We start from the raw sequence: 26,137 nt of genomic DNA on the forward strand, positions 1-26,137 counted from the left end.
TTAATATCCTTTTTAAAAAATAATAATGTCTCGTATTATTCAATTTACATGTAAAAATCATTTTGAATATTCATTTTTAAAAGATTTTTCAATTCCAATTTCTCTCTTTCCCCTTATCCTAAAGCAGTAAGCAGTTAGATATGCATTTTATATATTTATAATCATGCAAAACATATTTCCCTATTAGTCATGTTGTGACAGGAAACAAACCATAAAAAAGGGGGAAAAAAACAAAAGGAAAAATAGTATGCTTTAATCTGCATTCAGATTGTCCATCAGTTCCTTCTCTAGATGTGAACAGCATTTTTCTATATGAGTCATTTGGAATTATTTTGGATCATTGTATTGCTGAGAATATCTACATCATTCACAGTTGCTCATCCTACAATGTGGCTATTTCTTTATAGAAAGTTCTTTCTGGATAATTCTGTGTACAATGTTCTGATTCGATTCACTTCACTTAGCATAAATTTTTATGTTTTTCCAAGTTTTTTCTGAAATTATCTTGCTGATCATTCTTTATATCACAATATTATTATATTCCTCTTTATCCATTCCCCAAATGAGGGACTTTACCTCTGTTTCCAATTCTTTGCCACTCTAAGAGCTGCTCTAAAGATTTCTTGTGCAAATGTTGGTCCTTTCCCCTTTTTCAAAGTATCTTTTAGATAGAGATCAAATAGTGGTATTGCTGCATCAAAGAGTATGAATGGTTTCATATGTCTCTTGGACATATTCCAAATTACTCTCTAAAATGGTTGATTCAGTTTCCAATTTCATCAACAGTGCATTAATGTCCCAGTTTTCCCCTATCTCCTCCAAAATTCATTGTTTTCTTTTTTTGTCATTTAATCCAATTTGATAGGTGTGGGGTGGTACCTCAAAGTTGTTAATTTGCATTTCTCTGATCAATAGTGATTTAAAGCACTTTTATATAACTACAGATAGCTTTGATTTCTTGATCTGAAAATTGTTCATATCCTTTGACTATTTATCAAGTGGAAAATGATGTGGATTGTTATAAATTTGATTCAGTTCTCTATATATTTGAGAAATGAAGCCTTTTTCAGAAATATCTGCTGGAGGGAAAAGTAATTTTGAGTTTGAAGTTTTCCTTCTTGGAAAATTCCTTAAAATCAATTAGATTGATTTTATTTACATAAAACCTTTTTAATTTAATATAATTAGAATTACCCATTTTATATCCTGTAATGTTCTTATCTCTTATTTGGTAATAAATTCCTCATTACTCCACAAATATGAGAGGTAAAATATTCCTTGCTCTCCTACTTTGTTTATGGTAGCACCCTTTATGTTTAAATCATGTACCTATCTTGACATTACCTTGATATAGTATAAAATGTTGATCTATACCTGATGAGGGATGAGGGTGCTGATGAAGAGGTTAGGCAGGAATGAGTGGGGTTCCTTCTCTCCAAAGCACAAGTTCTGAGCGAAGGAATTCACTTTAAACCCAGAGACTATGGTAAAAAAAAAAAAAAAAAAAAAGCTTCATTGTTAAAGAAACACTAAGAGGGATTCTCTTGGCGGCATATCATTCTCAAGGAAGAAGTGATCTTCAAAAAGTCATTTTTTGAAGATCCATTTTATGTATGAGTCTAAGGGAAATCTCAAGTAAATGTGAAATCTTGCATGGGGTTGTGACTTCTCCCAAGAAAGCTTATCTGGAGAGGATGCAAGACATTTGGCTTTGTAGATCAAAGGAGACATAGTTTTTTGTGATTTTACACAATTTTACAGGGCTCACTCAGGTCATAGCTAATTTCTGCCATAGTGTTGTTCAGTTTTCCCAGAAGTTTTTTGTCAAATACTAAATTTCTAGTTTACAAAAGTTCTAGTCCTAACAGCTTGGCTCTTTCTTATTAAATACTATATTACCATGATGAGATACTATTGTGTATTATGTACCTAATTAATTCTACTGGCATACTCCTCTATTTCTTAGCCAGTATCAATTAGTTTTGATGATTATCACTTTGTAATAGTTTAAATTCTAATTCGTCTGGGCTACCTTCCTTCATATTTAAAAAAAAATTAATTCCTTTGATATTCTTGACCTTTGTTCTTCTGGATGAGTTTTGTTATTATTTTTTTCAAGCTCTATAAAACAAAAAAAATTTTAGAAGATTGATATGGTAGTAAGTAAATTAATTTAAGTAAAATTGCCTTTTTTATTAAATTGGCTCAGCCTATCTATCTAATGTTATTTGTGGGAAAAGTGTTTTGTAATTGTGTTTGCATAGTTCTTGGGATTGTCTTAGTGGTTGAGTCCCAAGTATTTTATATTGTCTGCAGCTATTTTAAATATAATTTCTCTTTCCATAGCTACCTCATGGATTTTGTTGGTAATATGTAGAAATGTTGATGACTCAAGTGAATTTATTTTATATCCTTCAACTTTACTAAAGTTGTTAATTTTTTCAAGTAGTCTTTATTACATATTATTACGTAATATTAAGAGATTAAGAATATTAAGTATATTCTCTTGGAGTCATTGAGTAAAGTATCACATCATCTGCAAATAGTTCCTCATCTATTTTGTTTCAATTTCTTTTTCTTCTCTTATTGCTACAGCTAGTATTTCTAATACAATACTGAGCAATAGTGGTTATAATGCACATCCTCATTCACCCCGATCTTATTGGAAAGACATTTAACTTATCCCTATTATAAATAATGATTGCTAGTGTTTTAGATAGATAAGGAAAACTCCATTCATTACTATGCATTCTAGTGCTTTTAATAGGAATGGGTGTTGCCTTTTATGAAAAACTTTTTCTGCATCTATTGAAATAATCCTATGCTTTTTATTGTATTGTTATTAATACAATAAATTATGCTGACAGTTTTTCTAATATTGAATTGCACCATCATTCCTGATCCAAATCCCACTTGGTTATAGTATATGATCCTTGTGTTATATTATCATAATCTCCTTGCTAGTATATAATTTAAAATTTGTGCATTTAATATTCATTAGGGAAATTAGTCTATAGTTGTCTTTGTTTTGACTTTTCCTAATTGGCTATCAACACCATATTTATGTTGTAAAAGGAATTTGACAAGATTTTTTTCTTTGTCCATTTTACCTATTAGTTTATATAATTTATTTGAGATTAATTGTCCTGTAAATGTTTGGTAGAATTCACCTGTGAATCCATCTGCTCCTGGAGATTTTTTCTTAAGAGTTCATTGATGGCTTCTTCAAAAGCTTTTTTTTCTTTTTTTTACGATAAGGTTATTTAAGTATTCTATTTCCTCATCTGTTAAACTGGTAAGTTTTGATTTTTTTTATTCATTTTTCTTCAATTGTCAGAAAATTCAAATTTTCTTCAATAGAATAAAGATGTCAAAATGGGATTGAATTGTTGCTTTAATTTCTTCATTTTTAGAAATGAATTCACTTTCGATTTTTATATTGATAATTTTGGTTTTCTTCTTTCTTTTTCTTTTTCTTATCAAATTAACCAATGGGGTGTCTATTTTAAAGCTATTTTTTTTACATGAATAGCTTCTTGTATTGATTCAATGCTTTTCTTACTTTCAATTTTATTAATCTCTCTTTTGATTTTCAAGATTGAAATTTTAACTGGGGATTTTTAATTGTTCCTTTTTCAACCTTTTTTTTAGTTGCATGTCTAATCTGTTGATCTGCTCTTTCTCTATTTTATTGATGTATGTATTTAGACACACAATTTTTTCCCTAAATACAGCTTTTGTTATGTTGTCCCATTTTTGTCTTTCTCTTTAATTAATTTATTATTTCTATGATTTGTTCTTTGATCTATTTATTCTTTAGTGTTAGAATATTTAGTTTCCAATTAATTTTAATCTAACTTTTTATTCACTTCATTGAATATATCACATTATTATATAACACATATACATATTATATATCACATATATCATATGAATTTATCACAAAATTATCACATTATGATATGAAAAATACACACTTAATATTGTAGTAAAACTTTACTACATTTGATTGTGAGGTTTTTATGCCCTAATACATGATCAACTTTTTGTGTAGATAACATGTACTACTGAAATAACATGTACTACTTTGTATTTCCACTCAATTTTCTCCAGATGTCTAGCATATCTAAGTTTTCTAAACTTCTATTCACCTCCTTAACTTCATTTTGTTTATTTTTGGTTACATTTTTCTGGTTTTGAGAGAGGAATGCTAAGTTGTGCTCTTCAGACAGTTCAATAATTCTTAAATTAGTTAAATCTGATTACCAAGTCAGTTGTTTTTCCAAAGAGATATTTCACAATTTGATCTGTTTTTTCATTCTTTTGATTAAGGAAATTAATTAATAGTTTTATTGTTTATTTCCTCCTCTAATTCACTTTATTTCCCCTTTAAAAATTTAGATGTTATACTATTTGTTGTACATATGTTTAGTACTGATATTGCTTTATTGTATATATCTTTTTGGAAAATGTAGTCTCACCGCTTATCTCTTTTAATTAGATCTATCTTTTGCTTTCTCTTTGTCTAAGTTCATGATTATTACTTCTGTTCGTTTGTTTTTATTTCACCTAAATCTTAGTGGATCCTGCTCCAGTCTCTTCCTTTACTACTTTTGTCTTTGTGCTTCAAATGCATTTCTTGTAAATAACATATTCTAGGATTATGCTTTTTGATCCATTCTGCTATCTGTTTTACAAGTGAGTTCCTCTCATTCACATTTACAATTATGATGACTATTTCTGTTCATCTTGTTTTTCTCTTGTTTATCCTTCTTTCTCATACTTTTTGCCCTGTCCTTCTTCACAAGTGTTTTACTTCTGACCTCCCCTCCCCCAATTCTCTCTTCTTTCCATTAGTCCCTCTTTCTTATTCCTTTCCTCTTCTACTTCCAAATAGTGTAAAATCGATTCTATACCCATCAAGTGTGTATGTTATTTTCTTTTTGAGCCAATTCTGATAAAAGTAAGATTCAAGCAATGCTCACCCCACCTTTCTCTGTAATAAGCCTTCCACACTTCTTCATGTGAGTTAATTCTATAGCCCCCTTCCATTTTCTCCCAGTGCAAAACTCTTTCTCACTCTTTGTTTTTAGATAATCCCTTCAATATCAATTTATCCCTTCATATCAACTTATACCTGTACTCTCTGTCTCTGTCTCTGTCTCACTCTCTCTTTCTCTCTCTCTCTCTCTCTCTGTGTGTGTGTGTATATATATATATATATATATATATATATATATACACACACACATATACATATATAACTTCTAAATGCTGTAATAGTGATAAGGTTCATAAAAGTTATAAAAATTATCTACCTGTGTAGAGATGTAACAGTATAATTTTATTGACTCCCTTATGGTTTATTTTTCCTGTTTACCTTTTTATGCTTCTCTTGAATTTTGTATTTGAAAATGAAATTTTCTGTTGAGCTCCTTTATTTTAATCAGGAACTCTTAAAAGTTCTCTCCATTTACTCTCCATTTATTGCTTTGAAGGTTTATACTCAGTTGAACTGGGTAAATAATCATTTTGGTTGTAAACTTCGCTCACCTATACATGGGTTGTATTCCTAGTTTTTTGCTTATGTGGGACTATCATATTCCAAGCTCTCTGAAAATAAAGAAGCTGCTAAATTCTGTGTAAGCCAAACTATGGTTCTTTAATGTTTTAACAATTTCTTTCTAAATGCTTTCAGTATTGTCTATTATATTCTTTCAAAAAGTGACTTCTTTCCATTTCTGTTTTACTTTGTTGTTCTAAGACATCATGGCAGTTTTCCTTGATAAATTTCTTTAAATATGAAGTCTAGGATCTTATTTAAAACCTACCTTTCAGACAGTTCAATAATTCTTAAATTAGTTAAATCTGATTTCCAAGTCAGTTGTTTTTCCAAAGAGATATTTCACAACTTTTGATTTTGCTTTATTTTTCTTCCTGTCTTGTGTAGTCATCAGCTTCTAATTGCCCAACTCTATTTTTTAAGGAATTATTGTCTTCAGTGAGCTTTTGTATATCTTTTTTTCATTTGGCCAATTCTACTTTTTAGGGAGTTGTTTTTTTCTTTCATGAATTTTTGTACCTTTTTGTACATTTGGCCAATTCTATTTTTAAAGACTATGCTTTTTTCTTTGAATTTTTATACATCTTTCCTTAATTTTTTTGTTTTGTTTTGTTTGTTGACCCTTCCTTCATGATCCTCTTGCTTCACTCCCATTTCTTTTCCCAATTTTTTTCTCTATTTTATTTAGTTTTTCAAATACTTTTTGACCTCTTCCAGGAATATTTTTTTAACCTTAAACCAATTCATATTTTTCTTTGAGGCTTCTCAATGCTGTAATTTTGACATTTTTGTCCTCTTCTGGGTTTGTATTTTGATCTTCCCTATCACCCTACAAACTTTCCAAGGTCAGGTTATTTTTTATTAATTTTACTTCATTTCTCCATCTATTTTGTGACTTTATATGTTTATAATAAAGTTGTGTTCTATTCCAGCAGTAAAGGGAACACTGTCCTAAGATTCTGAGCAGGTGTCCTGGGGCCTAACCATTGGTCTGCTATGCTAATGGGAAGTTGTTGTCCTGTTGTCCTGTGTGGGGGTTTAGGACCTCACAACTGGCTTGCTGAAGCAGAGTTTGCTGTTGCCCAAATCAAGCTTATACTGGATTTTTTTTTCTCCAAGTGAAAAGAAGCCTTTATGCCAACATTATAAATTGTATTAGATTCAAAAATTGTTTCACCCCATCCTTTTGTTGATTCTGCTGCTCTAGAATTCATTTTGAGGCATTATTTTGTATAGTTTTTAGAGATGAATTTGAGAGAGTTCTGGTGAGTTTCTGCCTTACCCTGCCATCTTAACTTCATCATCTTGACTCTGCCTTTCTCAGAAAACACTCCCAAGAATATTCTTCATTTACTCTCACTCACCTTTACTCTATTCAGCAATCTGGGGACTTTGCTCTGTTCCAATAATGTTTTAAATTTTTATTCCATAAATCATTCATGAAAAGATTTTTGAATTTTTTAATTTGGCCCTACTTTTATTTTTAATCTTCTAAAAAGTTGAAATACTTAAAATATTTTCCAATGTTTCTTTATCATGATTAATACTAGTCTGTAATAGTAAGGAATCACACAAGTGTTCCATTTTATGAATTTTTCCCTATGAAAAACTTTAAATTTTCCCACTGAGAAAACTTATGTATGCAGTGCCAAGGATCTCTTCTCTTGTATGTTACTTCTATATTGAATGAACCATAATGTTACAACTGACCTAGGAATTTTTGAATCTTCCAAGTATAACTATCTATTGCTCTGCCAAAGGTACAAAGTAAGGTTACTACTTTAATGGCGGCAGTTTACTTATTTTGAAATTAACATAAAAGACTTTTATCCTACTTCTTCTTCTTTTGTGATAGAGAATAATAATCCAAACTACTTAAAAATGAGCCAGAATCCATCTCTCAAGAGTTTCCCTCTAATTCATATATTTTTCTGCTCCACAGTTTTGCTTAGGGATATATTCCTGACATTTGAATTTTTGCATTTACCTGCAGTATTATATAATAATATCAACAGGCCTGTCTTACTTGTAAGTAGAATAGGGATGTAAGGCATGCCATCAGGAGACTTCCCATGTTTAGAATCATACTCTGAGGAATGTCAGAAGAAAGGCACATTTTTACTTTTTTTAACGCATGATGAAACTTGAAATTGTTAACACAATAGCTACAAAAAATATTAGGGAAGATAATTATCTTAACTCATTGCACCAAGTAAAAAACAAAGTTGTCAAGGAATAAGAAGCAGAAAATGTATGATCTGATGATGAGGTGAATTAGGGAAAAGTCAATGGCAAAAAAAGGCAGAACTGAGGATGTCACTTGAGGACACTGGTTGAGGAATGCCCTAAATGAAGAAATAGGTTTTCAACATTCCAAAATATATTTTTTTCTGTTCCACAGTTTTGCTTAGGGATATATTCCTGACAGTTGAATTTTTGCATTTGCCTGCAATATTATAACAAAAACTTAAATTTTTAAAGACCACACAATAAATAAATAAATAAATTTATTAAGCAGAACAGTAAGTAATTAGTTTTTTTGTTTTGCAAAACAAAGCCAGTTATCTTTTTTTTTAGGAATAGTTGAATATAGTACTTAAATAGATGGCAAAGTTTAAGCACTGCAAACCAAATTAATATAACTTCACATATCCTGAATTCTCTCTTGAAATAATGCTTTACTTTTTAAACAACAAAATTACATTTTTTTAACACAATAGACAAGAAAAATAGTATCTCATAAATAAAACCAAAACACTCCATAAAGGAACTTAGGCAAAAGCTAGAAGGGGAAGATATTCAAAACACCAAGATAAATGAGTTAGCTAATGTTGTAAGTTATTGTTCAAGATTTTTGGAGACACAGGATTTTGAATATTTCAGAAAAATGGAAAAATAGTTATGTGATATATTTCTATAGATATTAAAAATGCTTTAGGTATTCCTATGTTATTCTTTCTTAGTAATAGTCACTATTCTTATTACCTATATGTAATACATATGATATATATCACCTATCTTTTATACTGTAGCTACTTTTCATATACATTTTGTTTATATAAAACAAGGTCATATATACATATGTATGTATGTATGTATGAATTATAAAATAAGGACCTAAAAATAGAAAAGAAGAGTAGCCAGAATTATAAAACTGAATTTTATACCTTTTGATGGCACCAAATGAAAGAACAAGGTCCATCTTGTTATATGTATAGTTCACAAACTTATCATGTTCATCATTTTCATTCTTTCTTTCAAAAATGTTTTTAGAATTTCATATTTTTAAAAAAGGAAATCTTTATAAAGATGTCATAATTTCAAAGAACTACAGAGAACTCTATTAGAAGTATCAGGCATTTATTAATATATTTATTTACATTGATCAGTAATTAAAAATTAAGCATTAATAAGTGATTTTGGAATTGATTTATATATTTAAAAAATTGAAAAGGAGATGAAATTAATTTCTCTGTTAATTGTTACTAATTAAGAAACTTAAAGTTTAATTCAGAAAAGTCAGTTTAGATATCAAATTGCTTCTGTTTATCCTCATTTTTCAAGGGTACTTAAATAAAAATTGCTGTCTTTACTAAATTCATTAGTAAGCAAAATTGCACTTGAATCTGATAAGTCTTCTCTTTCACATTAGAGAACCTCTTAATGTCCTTTTATCAAGACAGAAGCCTTTTTTTTTTGAGTATTTACAATATTACTTAGAAATTTTCTTTATTTCTCTTTCTTTTTTTTCCAAAGTTAAAAATAGGCAAGTCAGAATCAGTTAAAAAAAAAAAACTTAACCTTTTATTCTATTGCAGTTAAAATAACTATTTGTCAACATTCCTGAAACAAGATATTTTGTCACACTCAAACCGAAAGAATACTAAAAATCACAGAAACATAGAATTAGATAAGTATTGGATTTTAACTCTACCTTCAGTTGTTTTTACTCTTTTTACTCTTTTATGGAGTTCTTTCAGTTAGAAGAAATTTTACTGCTCTCCAGAAATGGCAAAGAAAATTTATCTGTTTAAAAATTTGTAGTTCTTGTCTCCAGAACAATCTGGTTAATCCCAATGAAATTATTCCATTCTGGTTTAGCCTATTTTGCAGTGCTGTTCATTTAAAGAATTTTCATTTTCTTCTATCAATATATTTAAAAATTGCACTGACAATGATCACATTACATATGATCGACTTACTTCTGGACCCTGAAGAGTTCCTCACTGGTCTGAAGAATTTTTCAGAACTATGCCTGGCTACTGCAGAAGATATACAGGATGAAAGCATTTCCAAAGCTGATCCTTAAGAGGGAGTTGAAAGTCAGAATGTTCTGAAAATTCATATCTTCTTCCCACTTGGCTCAGTGATTATGGGGACTCTTTAAAGAAAGTAAGCATAAAAGAAGTATATGTGAATTCGTTAATAAGTATTTAAGATAATCACATTGCTGTTCATGCTTCAATAAAAATATGTACCATGACCATTACTAAACCAAATTTTGTAATAAGGAGTAAAAATGCACAGTGTAGCTTTATTTCTTAACACACTTTAACAGTGTTACCCTTTGAGGAAAGAGTATCTGAAATAATTCAAAAATGGAAAATTCAAATAATTAACATATTACCTTGGGGTTATCTGCTGAATATAAGTTGAAGAAAGTTTGCAATATTGTTCAACTTCTATTGCTTTCATTTCATTAAGAAAAAAAATAATTTAATGTTCAAGATAAGTGTGTAACAAATAAAATTTTATTTCTAAATACTATTCATATTCATGTAGTAATAAAAATGAATTGCATATAAAGAGAAATGAACCTAAATTATAGTTGTAGAATCATATTACAATTAGCCAAACCAAATAAATAGCAGTAAAACTTTAAAAAAAAAAAGTTTTTCCTTATAGCTTATGTAAGCAATGAGAAAGTATTAAATGTTGAAACTCCTACCCAAATACTGATCCCTATTGAAAATTTCTTTTACATGTGACCATTAAATTTAAGAAAGAGAAAAGTATTTTTCTTTGTTTTCTTAACTGAGAATATGAATTTTCTTATGTCATTTAAAAAAATCCCTAAAAAGAAATCAAAGGAGTGAACAATTTTAGTAGCTACTTTTTGTGCACTTTATGATAAAAATAAATATTATTTTTCTGATTGAATGTGCTGAAAGAATAATTTTAACTCTCTTTGACACTAACAGATCCAAGAATCTATAAAGACAATTTCTTAATAAATCCAAATGCCACAGTTTCTGATATATACTCAAAACTCCAGGCTAAAGGTAAAAATTTCAGTTAAATATCCAGATGTTTTGCTTGTATAATACCAAACTTGTATGTCTCTGAAAACATGTAAATCCTTGAGTTATTTTTTCTTAATTAAATATGAATTTTTTTTTTTGCATCTTTGTCTCTCTCCAGTAACTGAATCACAGGCCAAAAAAACAAACAAACAAACCAAAAAACTCCTTCCTTTTAATAAAGTAATACAATGAAGTAAAAAAAAATCAATATATTTTTGGACTAAAAATATATGTCTGTACAATCGTTGACTATAAGAAGAAAGGCAACATCAGCCATATTAGTCACTGAACAGGTCAGAATTCTGATATTTTTCTATGTTAATTTCTTTTACATAATCATAATCATTTGCAAATGTTTTTCTTGTTTCTGTGTTTTATTTTGGATCATTTCACACAAGTCTTCCAAAGTTTTGCAGAATTCTTCTTGTAAAATGTAATTTTTAATGGCAAAATAATATTCCACAGTTTACCATAATTTGTTCAGTCTTGCCCCAGTTTCCAGTTCCTAGTGCTTTGTGATTCTTTATTTTTAATTAGAAAGTTTTTCCTATAAATATTTCTATGGAGGAAGTTTTATATTTTATAGGAGAAGTTTCCTCTTTGCCTTTACATCCCTGGAGCCCATGACTAGTCATTTTATTTGCTGAGTTAAAGGTTATGTGCTTTTATATTTAGTGACTTTTCTATTATACTTTCACTTCTGCCCCTCCTCCCAGAAAGACTAAATCAATCTACAATTCTACCAATAGCATATAAGGATATCTTCATTCTCCTGGAACTGCTAATATTTAAAATTTTTGAATTTGTCATATTTGTCATCATTTAGATATGAGGTAACACCTTAAGAAGTAATTAATAAATCTATTGTTTTTCATCATAAAATTATTAATTTACTAGAGATTTATTGAATATCTATTTTTTGAAAGGGACCAATGTTTGGCCCAGAGTAGATATGGTCATACATAATATTCTAAATTTTAATACAAAACTATGACATTTTATAATCAAATTAATTTGGAATTATAATATAATATGTTGGCTTCCTCTAAAAAGACATTTTTTTCATGTTTATGAAATGTCAAAAATTGAATAATTCACCAGAAATAGTATAAGTAGTGTTGCCAAAATATATATTCTACATCTTCCTGGAAAGTATAAAGTACAAAGCATACTTTGCTGAAATAAAAAAATGACAATTGTTTATAATCTGTCAATACACTAAAAATGACACTATCTAAATTAAAATATAATGTTTTACTAATCAAATTCTTTTTTTTAATAACTTTTTATTGACAGAACCCATACCAGGGTAATTTTTTACAACATTGTCCCTTGCACTCACTTCTGTTCCGATTTTTCTCCTCCCTCCCTCCACTCCCTCCTCCAGATGGCAAGCAATCCTATACATGTTAAATAGGTTACAGTATATCTTAGATACAATATATGTGTGCAGAACCAAACAGTTCTCTTGTTGCTCAGGGAGAATTGGATTCAGGAGGTATAAATAACCCGGGAGGAAAAACAAAAATGCAAGCAGTTTACATTCATTTCCCAGTGTTCTTTCTTTGGGTATAGCTGCTTCTGTCCATCCTTTATCAATTAAAATTGAGTTAGATCTTCTCTTTGTCGAAGAAATCCACTTCCATCAGAATACATCCTCATACAATATCATTGTTGAAGTATATAATGATCTCCTGGTTCTGCTCATTTCACTCAGCATCAGTTCATGTAATTCTCTCCAAGCCTCTCTGTATTCATCCTGCTGGTCATTTCTTACAGAACAATAATATTCTATAACATTCATATACCACAATTTACTCAACCATTCTCCAATTGATAGGCATCCATTCATTTTCCAGCTTCTAGCCATTACAAACAGGGCTGCCACAAACATTTTGGCACATACAGGTTCCTTTCCCTTCTTTAGTATCTCTTTGGGGTATAAGCCCAGTAGAAACACTGCTGGATCAAATGGTATGCACAGTTTGATAACTTTTTTGAGTATAGCTCCAAATTGCTCTCCAGAATGGCTGGATGTGTTCACAATCCCACCAACAATGTATCAGTATCTCTGTTTTCCCACATCCCCTCTAACATTCCACATTATCTTTCCCTGTCATTCTAGCCAATCTGACAGGTGTGTAGTGGTATCTCAGAGTTGTCTTAATTTGCATTTCTCTGATTAATAATGATTTGGAGCATATTTTCATATGGCTAGAAATAGTTTTAATTTCTTCGTCTGAGACAATTGTCTGTTCATATCCTTTGACCATTTATCAATTGAAGAATGGCTTGATACTAATCAAATTCTTAAGAGGGTTCTCTATACAATTAGACACAATAGTAGTAAAATCCATTTGGTGGGAAAAAAGACCTGATTTTCTCAGATATATCACTGTGGCTGAATACTGAAGTGGAAAAGGATAAAAGAGGCATGGATTCACCAGATTTCAAATTATAAATTATCAAGCAACAAGTTAAAAAAGGGTAATTAGGTGGAACAATAAATAATGTATCAAGCCCAAAGTCAGGAAGACTCATCTTCCTGAGAAAAAAATCTGGCCTCAGACACTTGTTGCCTATGTGACCCTGAGGAATTCTGGTAACCTTTTTTGCCTCAATGTTGTCATCTGTAAAATGAGCTGGAGAAGAAAATGTCAAACCTTTTCCAAGAAAAGCCCAAATGGGATCACAAAGAATTGGACCCAACTAAAAATCACTAAACTAAAAACATAAAAAGCAACTATTCAGTAGAGATTTTGGCCAAAAAAAAAAAAATTAGGTTTAGAAGGAGGTTAATAGGAACAATCCTCATCAAAAGAGGGGGATAGAACTCATTACAAAAGATTAATAGAAAGTATAAATAGCATAAAATTAAACAGAAAATAAAATAAAAACATTTTATATAAAATAAGAAGAAAAACTTTCATCAAAACCTTTTAAAATTGTATTTTTTTCATTTTCTATTCTACTGGTATCCTATATGAAGCAAGCACTTCAATTTCTGTCTGCTATTAATAATTTCCTTTTTAATTCTCACCTCGAATGATAAGGGAATCCAGATATATTCTGATTTTCCACATAAATTATTGAATACATCACACATAAAATCAAAATTTATCATCTTTTTATTGAATTAAAAAAATCAGGAGTTGCATATCAGACAAAGCAAAATTTCACAGAATTTTACAATAGCATTTCAGCTAAAGGAGGAAATTAAATTATGCTAAAAAAAAAAAAAGAAAGAAAAGGTAACACAAACAAAAGAATGAAATTAAATGTTCCAAGTGTCATATCAAGTTTTTACACAAATTGAGCATATATTACATGCTGGAATATTTAGTGTGGAAATATTCCAAATGAATTTTTAAAAGGACCAACTTTAAACACATTATATACAAATAAAAATTCAATAAAAAAAGAAATCTGAAAAGATCTATATGAAAAGTTAATAATTAAATTTTAAATAATTTAGTGGGTCAAGAAACAAATTTTAGAAATAATAATCATGCCAAGACAATGATCATATCTAACTTCTCAAAGGACCTTTGATGCAGCTTAAGGAAAAATATAATTCTAAACCCAGATGTTAACAAAATATAAAGTGAAGAAAAATATGAATACGAAATTAAGAGTTAGAAATCCAAAGAAGTCCAAAATAAGAGTGAAAAAGAATTCTTGGAAAAAAATAAAGCTGAAACAAAAACTGACTAGAAATAATAAATAAAACTAAAGTTGTTTCTTTCAAACAATTAACAAAATAGATAAACATTATGCAACATAATTAAAATAGGTCAAAATATCAATGAGACAAAATTAAGAAGGTCAAATTACAACAAAGATCACACTATGTAACTGTATATAACAAATCTGTGAACAACAAAAAATCATAATTTTTGAAAAATCAATAATTTAGTTAATAAATGGAAATGCTCTATAAATTAATTCCAGAAAAAAAAGAAATGTAATTCTTTTTAAAGAGAAATTTCTAGTCCACATAGATTTGGAAGAGAATTTGATCAAATATTTGAAGAAAATCAATATCAATATAGCAAAACTTTTCAAAACTGATAAAGCACTCTACCAATTTTTTTTCACAAATTCAATAATTTCTAAAACATAAAATAGGATACGATAAAGAAAAATTATAAACCAATAAAATTAATGAATATTGATAACATTTTTATAAAATCCTATCAAATAAACTAAAACAATCTGTTCAAAAATTTTCCATTTCATTTAACTTCATTTCTTTTTTAAAAAAATTAAAGCTTGCCATCAACTGGAGAATGACTGAATAAATTGTACTATATGAATATTATGGAATATTTTGTTTGGTAAGAAATGACCAACAGCATGATTTCAGAAAGGCCTAGAAAGACTTACATGAACTGATGCTGAGTGAAATGAGCAGGACCAGGAGATCATTCTATGTTGGTGTTTCTTTTTCCAAAACACAGCCAGGTGATAAAAGTTCAGATCTTTTATTGTGTATAGCCTGGTTAGCTCAGAGGCCTATCTCTCTGCTTGGTTCCAAGAGCTCCCTCCGAATGTCTCCAAATCCAAAGGTTTGTCCTTCCGACTCCAGCCAGCACAAAGGTAGAAGATGCAATGAATCTCTTTTGCCTTGAAGATAGGGCTTGTGGGCTTCCTCCCAGGGTGCTCCTCTCCAATCCCAGTCAATGTTCCAGAGAAATTCCTTCCAGAGTGCTCCTCTCTGACCCCGGTCAATGTTCCCAAGAAAAACTCTCTCAAGCTCTAAGAGCTTCCTGTAAATATATGATCTCCCAAAGGTTAACTCCTCCTTCTGGAGAGAGAGGGATTCTGGATTATCTCCCAGAGTGCTCTCTGGCCCTAAGGGAGGTGTGAAATCGGATATCTCATACTAAGCCATACTAAGCCCTGAAATCTCCCAAACGTGTGACCTCCATTGAGTACTTAGATACTTATGAGCTCTCTAAAGGTGTGAACACAAGCATTGTTTCTATCAGTTGTACTTAGTACCTTGTTTCAAGTTCTGGCCAAAAATATCTCCTTCTAAGATCAAATCAATCATGTTGAACCATGCCAAATGAGATAATTATTGTTTCTATTAACTCCAATGGCTTAACAGTTTGTAAAGATTCCAACAATTCTATACTTCAACAACAATACTATATGATGATCAATTCTGATGGACATGGCCATTTCAGCAATGAGATGAACCAAATCAGTTCCAATAGAGCAGTAATGAATTGAACCAGCTACACCAGTGAAAGAACTCTGGGAGATGACTATGAACCACTACATAGAATTCCCAATCCCTCTATTTTTGTCCGCCTGCATTTTTTATTTCCTTCACAGGCTAATTGTACACTACTTCAAAGTCCAATTCTTTTTGTACAGCAAAATAATTGTTTGGACATGTATACTTATATTGTATTTAATTTCTTCTTTACCATATTTAACATGTATTGGTTAACCTGCCATCTGGGGAAGGGGGTGGGAAAGGAGGGGAAAAATTTGAATAAAAGATTTGGCAATTATCAATGCTGTAAAATTACTCATGCATATAACTTGTAAATAAAAAGCTATAATAAAAAAATTAAAGCTTGTTATTTTATATATATATATATATGTACACAAAAATAATTTTCAACAGTCACCCCTACAAATTCTTGTATTCTAATTTTTCCTCCCTTCTCCTCACCCCTTTCTTCAGACAGCAAGTGATCCAATATATGTTAAACATGTGCAATTCTTCTATACATATTTCCACAAATATCATGCTGTACAAGAAAAATGAGATCAAAAAGAAAAAAATGAGAAAGAAAATAAAATGCAAGCAAGCAACAATTTAAAAAAAGAGTAAAGATACTATGTTGTGGTCCACATTCAGTTCTCACTGTCCTCTCTCTGGGTGTAGAAGACTTTCTTCATTAGAAGAACATTGGAACTGGTCTGAATCACCTCACTGTTAACAATAGCCATGTCCATAAGAATTGATCATAGTATAATCTTGCTGTTTCCATTATAAATGGAATTCTTTATAATGATCTCCCAGTTCTACTCATTTCACTTAGCATCAGTTCATGTAAATCTCTTGAGGCCTCTGGACAGTCTCTGAAGTCATGCTGCTGATCATTTCTTATGGAACAATAATATTCCATACCATTCATATACCATAACCTGTTCAGCTATTCTCCAATTGATGAGCATTCACTCAGGTTCCAATTTCTTACCACTACAAAAAGAAGGTGCCACAAACATTTTTGCACATGTGGGTGTGTTTCTCTTCTTTACAATCTCTTTAGGATACAAGCCCAATAGAAACACTGCTGAATCAAAGGGAATCCACAGTTTGATAGTCCTTTGGGCATAGCTCCAAATTGCTCTCCAGAACTGTTGAATCAGTTCACAACTTCATCAACAGTGTATTAGTGTCCCAGTTTTCCCATATCCCCTCCAACATTCATCAATAAATTTTCCTGTCATTTTAGGCAATCTGAGAGGTGGGTACCATAGAGTTATCTTAATTTGTATTTCTCTTATCAATAATGATTTAGAACATGTTTTCATAGGACTAGAAATGGTTTTAATTTCATCTGAAAATTGCCTCTGACCATTTGTCAATTGTAAAATGGCTTGAATTCTTATAAATTTGAGTCAATTCTCTATATATTTTAGAAATGAGGCCTTTATCAAAAAACCCTTGAAAGAAAAAAATTTTCCCAATTTATTTCTTTCCTTCTAATTTTGTCTGCAATGATTTTGTTTGTATAAAAACTTTTTAATTTAATATAATTAAAATTATCCATTTTGCATTCACTAATGCACTCAATTCTTCTTTGGCCACAACAAATTCCTTCTTTCAGGGAAAGGGACCTGTATATGCACAAATGTTTGTGGCAGCCCTCTTTGTAGTAGCTAGAAACTGGAAACTGAGTGGATGTCCATCAGTTGGAGAATGGCTGAATAAATTGTGGTATATGAATATTATGGAATATTATTGTTCTGTAAGAAATGACCAATAGGATGATTTCAGAAAGGCCTGGAGAGACTTACAAGAACTGATGCTGAGTGAAATGAGCAGGACCAGGAGATCATTATATACTTCAACAACAATACTATATGATGACCAATTCTGATGGACCTGGCCATCCTCAGCAACGAGATCAACCAAATCATTTCCAATGGAGCAGTAATGAACTGAACCAGCTACGCCCAGAGAAAGAACTCTGGGAGATGACTAAAAACCATTACATTGAATTCCCAATCCCCATATTTATGCCCATCTGAATTTTTGATTTCCTTCACAAGCTAATTGTACAATATTTCAGAGTCTGATTCTTTTTGTACAGCAAAATAACGGTTTAGTCATATATACTGATTGTGTATCTAATTTATATTTAAATATATTTAACATCTACTGGTCATCCTGCCATCTGGGGGAGGGGGTGGGGGGTAAGAGGTGAAAAATTGGAACAAGAGGTTTGGCAATTATTAATGCTATAAAGTTACCCATACATATAACCTGTAAATAAAAGGCTATTAAATTTTTAAAAAATTCCTTCTTTCTTCACAGATTTAAAAGGCAAACTATCAAAGGTTTTTCTAATTTGCTTATAATATCACTCTTTATGTCTAAATCATGAACCCATTTGGATCTTATATTGGTAAGGTGTACCAATGCCATACTAATTTCCAATTTTCCCAGCACTTTTTGTCAAATAGTGGGTTTTTATCCCAAAAGCTTGAGTGTTTGGGTTTATAAGACACTAGATTACTATAGTCAGTGATTATTTTTTCCTGTGAACCTAACCTGTTCCACTAATCAACTACTCTATTTCTTAGCTAGTATCAAATGGCAGCTGCTGCTTTACAATGTACAACTAGGCCACCTTCTTTTGCATTTTGTTTCATTAATTCCTTTGAAATTCTTGACCTTTTATTCTTCCAGATGAATTTTGTTATTTTTTTCTAGCTCTGTGAAGTAATTTCTTGGAAGTCTGACTGGTATGACACTGAATAAGTAGATTAATTTGGGTAGTATTGTCATTTTTATTATATTAACTTATCATTTAATATTTTTCCAACAGATTAGATCTGACTGTGTAGAAAGTGTTTTGTAGTCTGATCTTATAATTCTTGACTTTTCTTGGCAGATAGATTCCCAAATATTCTATATTATCTATAGTTATTTTAAATGGAATTTCTTTTTGTATCTCTTGCTGCTGGACTTTGTTGGTAATATATAAAAATGCTGATTATTTCTGTGGATTTATTTTGTATCTTGCAACTTTGCTAAAGTTATGGTTTGTTCTTCAGTTGATTCTTTAGGGTTCTCTAAATATATCATCATATCATCTGCATATTGTCTGCAAAGAGTGAGAGTTTTGTTTCCTCATTATTTATTCTAATTCCTTTAATCTCTTTTTCTCTTATTGTCAAAGCTAATACAATATTGAATAGTAATGGTGAAAGTGGACAACCTTGTTTTACCCCTGATCTTATTGAGAAAGGTTCTAACTTGTCCTCATTACATACAATGCTTGCTGATCATTTAAAATAGATGTTACTGATCATTTTAAAGGAAAAAAAAACATTTATTCCTATACACCAGGGGTCCTCAAACTTTTTAAATAGGGGCCAGTTCACTGTCCCTCAGACTCTTGGATGGCCGGACTATAGTAAAAACAAAAACTTTGTTTTGTGGGCCTTTAAATAAAGAAACTTCATAGCCTTGGGTGAGAGGGATAAACGTCCCCAGTTGCTTCATCTGGCCCGTGGGCCATAGTTTGAGGACCCCTGCTATATACTCTAGTGTTTTTAATAGGAATGGGTGTTGGATTTTATCAATGCTTTTCCTGCATCTGTTTAGATAATCATATGATTTTTGTTAGTGTGGTTATTGATATAGTCAATTATGCAAATAATTTTCCTAATATTGAACCAGCCCTGCATTCCTGGCATAAATCCTACTTAGTCATGGTATATTATCTTGGGGATGACTTGTTGTAATCTCTTTGCTAATATTTTATTTAAGATTTTTGCATCGAAGATGGCAGAGAAGGCACATGCGACTTTCTAAGTTCCTCTCATCCCCTCACAACCAACTATTAAATTCAGCCTCAAAAATTGTGCTTGACTGCTAAAATTCATGAAGATTAGAAGCACACAATTTATCAGCCGAAGATAATCTGGAAGATTGCCAGGAAAAGTTTGTCCTGAGGGGCAAGGAACAGACCAGCAGAGGCAGGGAGAGACTAGGTGTCCTGAGCAGACCAGGGGCGGGGGTGATCTCTGTGGCTAGGGTATTTATAGGGACGACTCTGCTATAGGCTAACTGCTCTGCCTTGATTACAAAGCAGTAAACTCGCAGAGAAATTAAAGCCTAAAACAGAGGGTACTCTAAAAAAAAATGCCAGAAACTAACAGGATCTGGCTTTAACCACCCAAACCCGGAAGTGACTCAGGCAGATTGGTATCACAGCCCTGAAGCCACATCCTGCAGTACAGGGCTTTTGTGGAGGCAGGTACAAATCTGCACAGCAGGGGGAACAGCCCCAGGCAATAGAACTTCCCCAGACTGTGCTTCTTGGGCTGAGACATTTATTGTCCCTACAGGGCTATTCACTGCTCCACCTGCCAATACCACAGCCCCAGGGCAGGCTTTGGCTTGGGATAGTGAAACTTTCACTGCTCAGCATCTAAGCCCCAGGGCAGTAGTTAACCCACACAGCAGGGTTCTTTGCAGGGCACTTTCCCAGCTTGGCCCTGCAGGCCTGAGTTATTTCCAGGTGGGGAACTCTTTCCCAGAGCACTCCAGTACCTTGCTGCTCTTTGTAGCCGATTGGCAGGACAGTCAATGCCCTGAAGGCAGACCCTACAGACTTTAAAAAATGAGTAAAAAAATCAAAAGGACATCCATAGCTTCTATACAGAAAGAGAGAAGCTTTTCAATCCTGAGGAGACTAATAGCAGACAGTCTCCAGACAATTGTTGGTCCCCAAAACAAAAGGCTCTCCTAGAAGAGACTATTAAAAACCTTAAAAGAGAACTAGAAGTAAAATGGGAAAAGGAAAGAGAAGTTATGCAAGAGAGCAACAACTTCCTGAAATGTGAATTGAAAAAGCTAAAAAAAACTCCCAAAAAGTGCAGGGAAACAGAATTTGTGAATTGAAAAAAGAAAATAGCTCACTAAAAAAAAAGAATTAGTGAAATGGAAAAAAATTCCAGAGAGCAAAACAACTCATTTAAAAACTCAATTAGACATACACAAAAAAGTAAAAAAAGCTAATGGAGAAAATAACTCACTAAAAATCAAAAGTGAACAAACAGAAATGACTGATTCATTGAGACATCAAGAATCAGTCAAGCAAAACCAAAAAAAAAACCTAAAGATTGGGAAAAAATGTCAAATATATACTTGGAAAAACAACAGACCTGGAAAATAGATCTAGGAGAGATAACCTGAGGATCATTGCACTACCTGAAAATTATGATTTAAAAAAAGAGCCTAGCTACTGTTTTACAGGAAATCATCAAAGAGAACTGCGCAGAAGTAATAGAACCAGAAGGTAAAATAGGCGATGAAAGAATTCATCCAAAACCTTCTGAAAAAGACCTTAAAATAAAAACTCCAAGGAATATTGTGGCCAAATTTCATAATTTTCAGACTAAAGAAAAAATATTATAAGCAGCCAGGAAAAAACAATTCAAATTGGCACTGAGGTGCCACAATAAGGGTCACTCAAGATCTAGCTGCCTGCACATTAAAGAATTGAAGGGCCTGGAATCTGATATTTCGAAATGCAAAAGAACTTGGAATGTAGCCAAGAATAAACTACCCAGATAAGCTGAGCATTTCTTTCCATGGAAGAAGATGGACATTTAATTAAACAGAAAAATTCCATTTGTTTCTAAGGGAAAAATCAGATTTAAACAAAAAATTTGATCTCCAGCCATAGGACTCAAGAGAAGTAGAAAAAGTAAAAGGTACTTGAGAACTTTGAGAACTGTATTTCTTTTGTGGATATACATAAAAACCACATGTATAATTTGATTTTACTTATATAACATAAAAAGGGAAGTGGAAATGGAAAGGGGATAGTGTCAGAAAAGAGGAAAAGGGGAGATAAAAAGAGGGAAATTACATTCCACAATGAGGCAAAGGAAACCCATCATATCTGAAGTAACTTAGAGAGGGAGAGGAACATTGTGTGAATCATAGTCTCATCAGAGTTGGCTCAAAGAGGAAATAATTGACATATTTGTTTTACAGAAAATCTTCACTCACCTCATTAAAAAGTGGGAGAGGAAGAGGGAAAAGGAAAAGGAGTAATAATGGAAGGGTACAAGAAAGGGGAAGGAATTCAAAAGGAGGAAGAAGGGATCTTAAAGAGGGAGAGCTGCGCAACACAAGTGTGACACATAAGTTTAATACTAGGAAGGGGTAAGGGGGGGCAAGAAAAAGAAAAGCATAATTGGGATATTAGGATGGCAGGAAATACAGAATTAGTCATTGTAACCATAAATGTGAATGGGATGAATTTTCCCATAAAGCGGAGGCAGATAGTAGACTGGATCAAAAGTCAGAACCCTACAATATGTTTTTTACAGGAAACACATTTAAAACATGGAGATACATACAGAGTAAAGGTAAAAGCCTGTAGCAGAATCTATTATGCTTCAGGAGAAGTCAAAAAAGCAGGGGTAGCCATCCTTATCTCAGATCAAGCAAAAGCAAATATTGATCTAATTAAAAGAGATAAGGAAGGAAACTATATCTTGCTAACGGGTACTATAGACAATGAAGCAATATAAATATTGAACATATATGCACCAAGTATTATAGCATCTAACTTCCTAAAGGAGAAGTTAAGAGAGTTGCAAGAAGAAATAGATAGCAAAACTATAATAGTGGGGAGATCCCAATATTGCACCTCAGAATTAGATAACCAAACCACAAAAACAAATAAGAAAGAAACAAGAGGAAATGGAATATTAGAAAAAATTAGGGTATGATAGATCTTTGGAGAAAAACTGAATTGGGACAGAAAGGGAGATACTTTTTTCAGATTTATGGAATCTACAAAAGATTGACCATATATTAGACATAAAGACCTCAAAATTAAATGTGAGAAGGCAGTATAAATGCTTTCTTTTTCAGATCACAATGCAATAAAAAACTACATTCAACAAAAAGTTAGTAAATAGAAAAAAAAAGTTATTGAAACAAATAACTATCTTAAAGAATGATTGGGGAAACAGCAAATTATAGACACAATTAAAATTTACTCAAGATAATGACAAGACATCATACCAAAAATTTGTGGATGCAGCCAAAGATAATAAGGGGAAATTTTATATCCTTAGAAACTTACTTGAGTAAAATAGAGAATGAGAAGATCAATGAATTGGGCTTGCAACTTAAAAAGCTACAAAAAGACCAAATTACTTTCTCCAGCTCATTTTACAGCTAAGAAAACTGACACTAATGGGGTTGAATGACTTGTCCAGATCACACAACTAGTAAGTATGTTGAAGGGGAGGAGGTTTGAATTCAGGTCTCTCCAGGGGATTTCACTATCCCCTGTACCAACTAGCTGACCCACACTAAAAAACAAATTAAAGGAGGAACAAATTATCTTTCTGATGGCAAGACAAGAGTTTATGATGCAATAAGTTAGAGAGAGAATCACACAAGAGTAAGATGGGCAACTTAGATTATATAATTCTTTTTTTAACATTTTGCACAAAACCAATTTAATGTAGTAAAAAAAAAAATTAGAAGGGGGAAGCGGAGTCAAGATGGCTGAGAATATCTTTCTGATCTCCTTCCAGGACCCTCAACTAATTACCAAATTCAGGGTCTGAATTAGTTCTAGACTAGCAGAATTCACGAATATTGGGAGTGTAGAAAATTACAGGCAGAAGATAATTTCAAGGATTGCCATAAAAGGTCTGTTTCAGTTGGGCACAGGGAGGTAGCCAGGTGCAGGATGCCAGTGCAGGCTATGCAGACCTGGGACAGTGCAGTCTCCACAAGGTGGTACAGACTCCGTGAGGTGGAAAATCTACAGGAAAGCTACTACTACCAGTACTACTACTAGTGCAACTACTAGCATTGACTACTCTGTCCTGGTTGCAAGCTAGTAGATCAGCAGAGAAGTTATAAAACACCCAACACAAATACAAAAGGTAGAGTGAACCCTAAAGTGCCAGAGTCTCACGGGACCTGGCCATGCCCACTCAGCTCAAGGAGTGAGTCAGTACGATTCCAGTGCAGCTGCTATCACTCTGCTGCTGCTTCTAGAGGAGGCTTGGTATACTTGCCTTGTCTAAAAGCTGATCCCAACTTTTTAAAAAATGAGTAAAAAGGCAAAAAGGACTCTAACCATTGATAGTTTCTATGGTGAAAGAGAAGAACAGATTTCACATCCTGAGGACGGCTAAAAGCAGATTGTCTGCAGATAAAGCCCCAAAGGGTGATATAAACTGGTTCCCACCACACAAAGCTCTTCTAGAAAAAAAATTATAAATTATCTCAAAAAAGAGCTAGAAGAAAAATGGGAAAAGGAAAAAAAAAACTTTGCAATAGTGTTTGGAAAAGGCATATAACTTATTAAAAGATAGATCTGATGAAGTGGAAAAAGAAAACAACTCCCAGGAAAACGGAATTTGTGAAATGGAAAAGGTAAATAATCCTTAAAAAACAGAATTTGTGAAATGAAAAAAATTACATAGGACAAAACAATTCATTTAAAAACTCAATTGGACAAATACAAAAAGTTTAAAAAAAAAGTAAAACAAGAAAATAATTGACTAAAAATCAGAATTGAACAAATGGAAATGAATGACTCAATGAGACAACAAGAAACAATCAAGCAAAACCAAAAAAATGAAAAAATAGAAAAAAATGTAAAATACCTACTTAGGAAAACAACTGACCTGGAAAATAGAATTAGGAGAGACAACCTAAGGATTATTGGACTCCCTGAAAACCATAATGAAAAAAGAGTTTAGACACTACTTTTCAGGAAATCATCAAAGAGAACAGTGCTGATGTCAAAGAATCAGAAGGTAAAATAGCCATTGAAATAAATCACCAAACAATTCCTGAATCTGATATTCAAAAAAGCAAAGGAACTTGGAATGGAACCAAAAATAAACTACACTGCAAAACTGAGAATTCTCTTCCAGGGAAGAAGATGGGCATTCAATGAAAAAGGTGAATTCCATTTATTTATGATGAAAAGACCAAAGCTAAACCAAAAAAAATTGATCTCCAAATATGAGACACAAGAGAAACATAAAAAGGTAAATAAAAAAAAACTATTGAGAGCTGCATTTCTGGTTTGGGTATACATAGAGAATGCATATATAATTTGATTTTACAGTTATAACATAAAAAAGGAAATAGAGGTGGAAAGGGGATTGTACCAGAAAAAGGGAAAAATGGAGGTAAAATGAGGGAAATTACATCTCATGAAGAGGCAAAGGAAACCTATTACACTTGAGGGAAAGTAGGGAGGGGGATGAACATTATGTGAATCTTTCATCAGATTTGGCTCAAAGAGAAAATATTAAACATATTTGGTTTATAGAGAAACTTCTTTCACCTTATTGAAAACTGGGAGGGGAAAGGCGAAAAGGGAAAGAGTAGACTAAATAGAAGAGGAAACAGAAATAGTAAGGGGCGAAATATAAGAAAAGAACTCTAAAGGGATATGGATTCTAAAGGGGGAGGGCTGCTGGAGACAAGTAGTGCTAATAAATTAAATACTGGGGAGGAGAGAAAGGGGAACAGGAAAGAGAAAAATATAATCTGGGGATAATAAGATAGCAGGAAATACAGAATTAGTAGTTTTAACCACAAATGGGATGAATTCTCCGGAAAAAAAAAAAGAAAGTGGATAGCAGACTGAATTATAAGCCAGAATCCTACAATATGTTGTTTACAAGAAACACATTTAAAGCAGAATGATACATACAGAGTAAAAGTCAAAGTCTGGAAGAGAATCTATTATGCTGCAGGCAAAGTAAAATAAAAAAAGCTTGATCTCAAATCAAGCAAAAACAAAAAATGATCTAATTAAAAGAGATAAGGAAGGAAACCATAACTTGCTAAAGGGTACCATGATAATGAGGCAATATCAATATTAAATATTTATACCATCAAATGGTAAACCATGGAAACTCCTAAAGGAGAAGATGAGAGCTGCAAGGAGAAATAGACAGCAAAAGTATAATAGTGAGAGATCTCAACTTGGCTCTCTCAGAAGTACAT

At 32.0% G+C, this 26,137-nt stretch overlaps 1 protein-coding gene across 5 annotated transcripts in view; it reads right to left on the reverse strand.

Annotated features, from left to right (window-relative positions):
• LRFN5 (leucine rich repeat and fibronectin type III domain containing 5) overlaps positions 1-26,137 on the reverse strand; it is a 192,897-nt gene that overhangs the window by 123,962 nt on the left and 42,798 nt on the right. For 4 of the 5 annotated variants that reach the window (XM_031952919.1, XM_031952918.1, XM_031952915.1 and 1 more), the window contains exons 2-3: positions 9,766-9,944; positions 1,375-1,481 (exon numbers count right to left, since the gene is read on the reverse strand). The gene's annotated coding sequence lies outside the window, so the exon portion shown is untranslated. The remainder of the gene's footprint in view (positions 1-1,374; positions 1,482-9,765; positions 9,945-26,137) is intronic. The other variant, XM_031952917.1, reaches the window with a different exon arrangement.

The sequence above is a fragment of the Sarcophilus harrisii genome, chromosome 2, assembly GCF_902635505.1.
Source record: "Sarcophilus harrisii chromosome 2, mSarHar1.11, whole genome shotgun sequence".
Taxonomy (NCBI): Eukaryota; Metazoa; Chordata; class Mammalia; order Dasyuromorphia; family Dasyuridae; genus Sarcophilus; species Sarcophilus harrisii.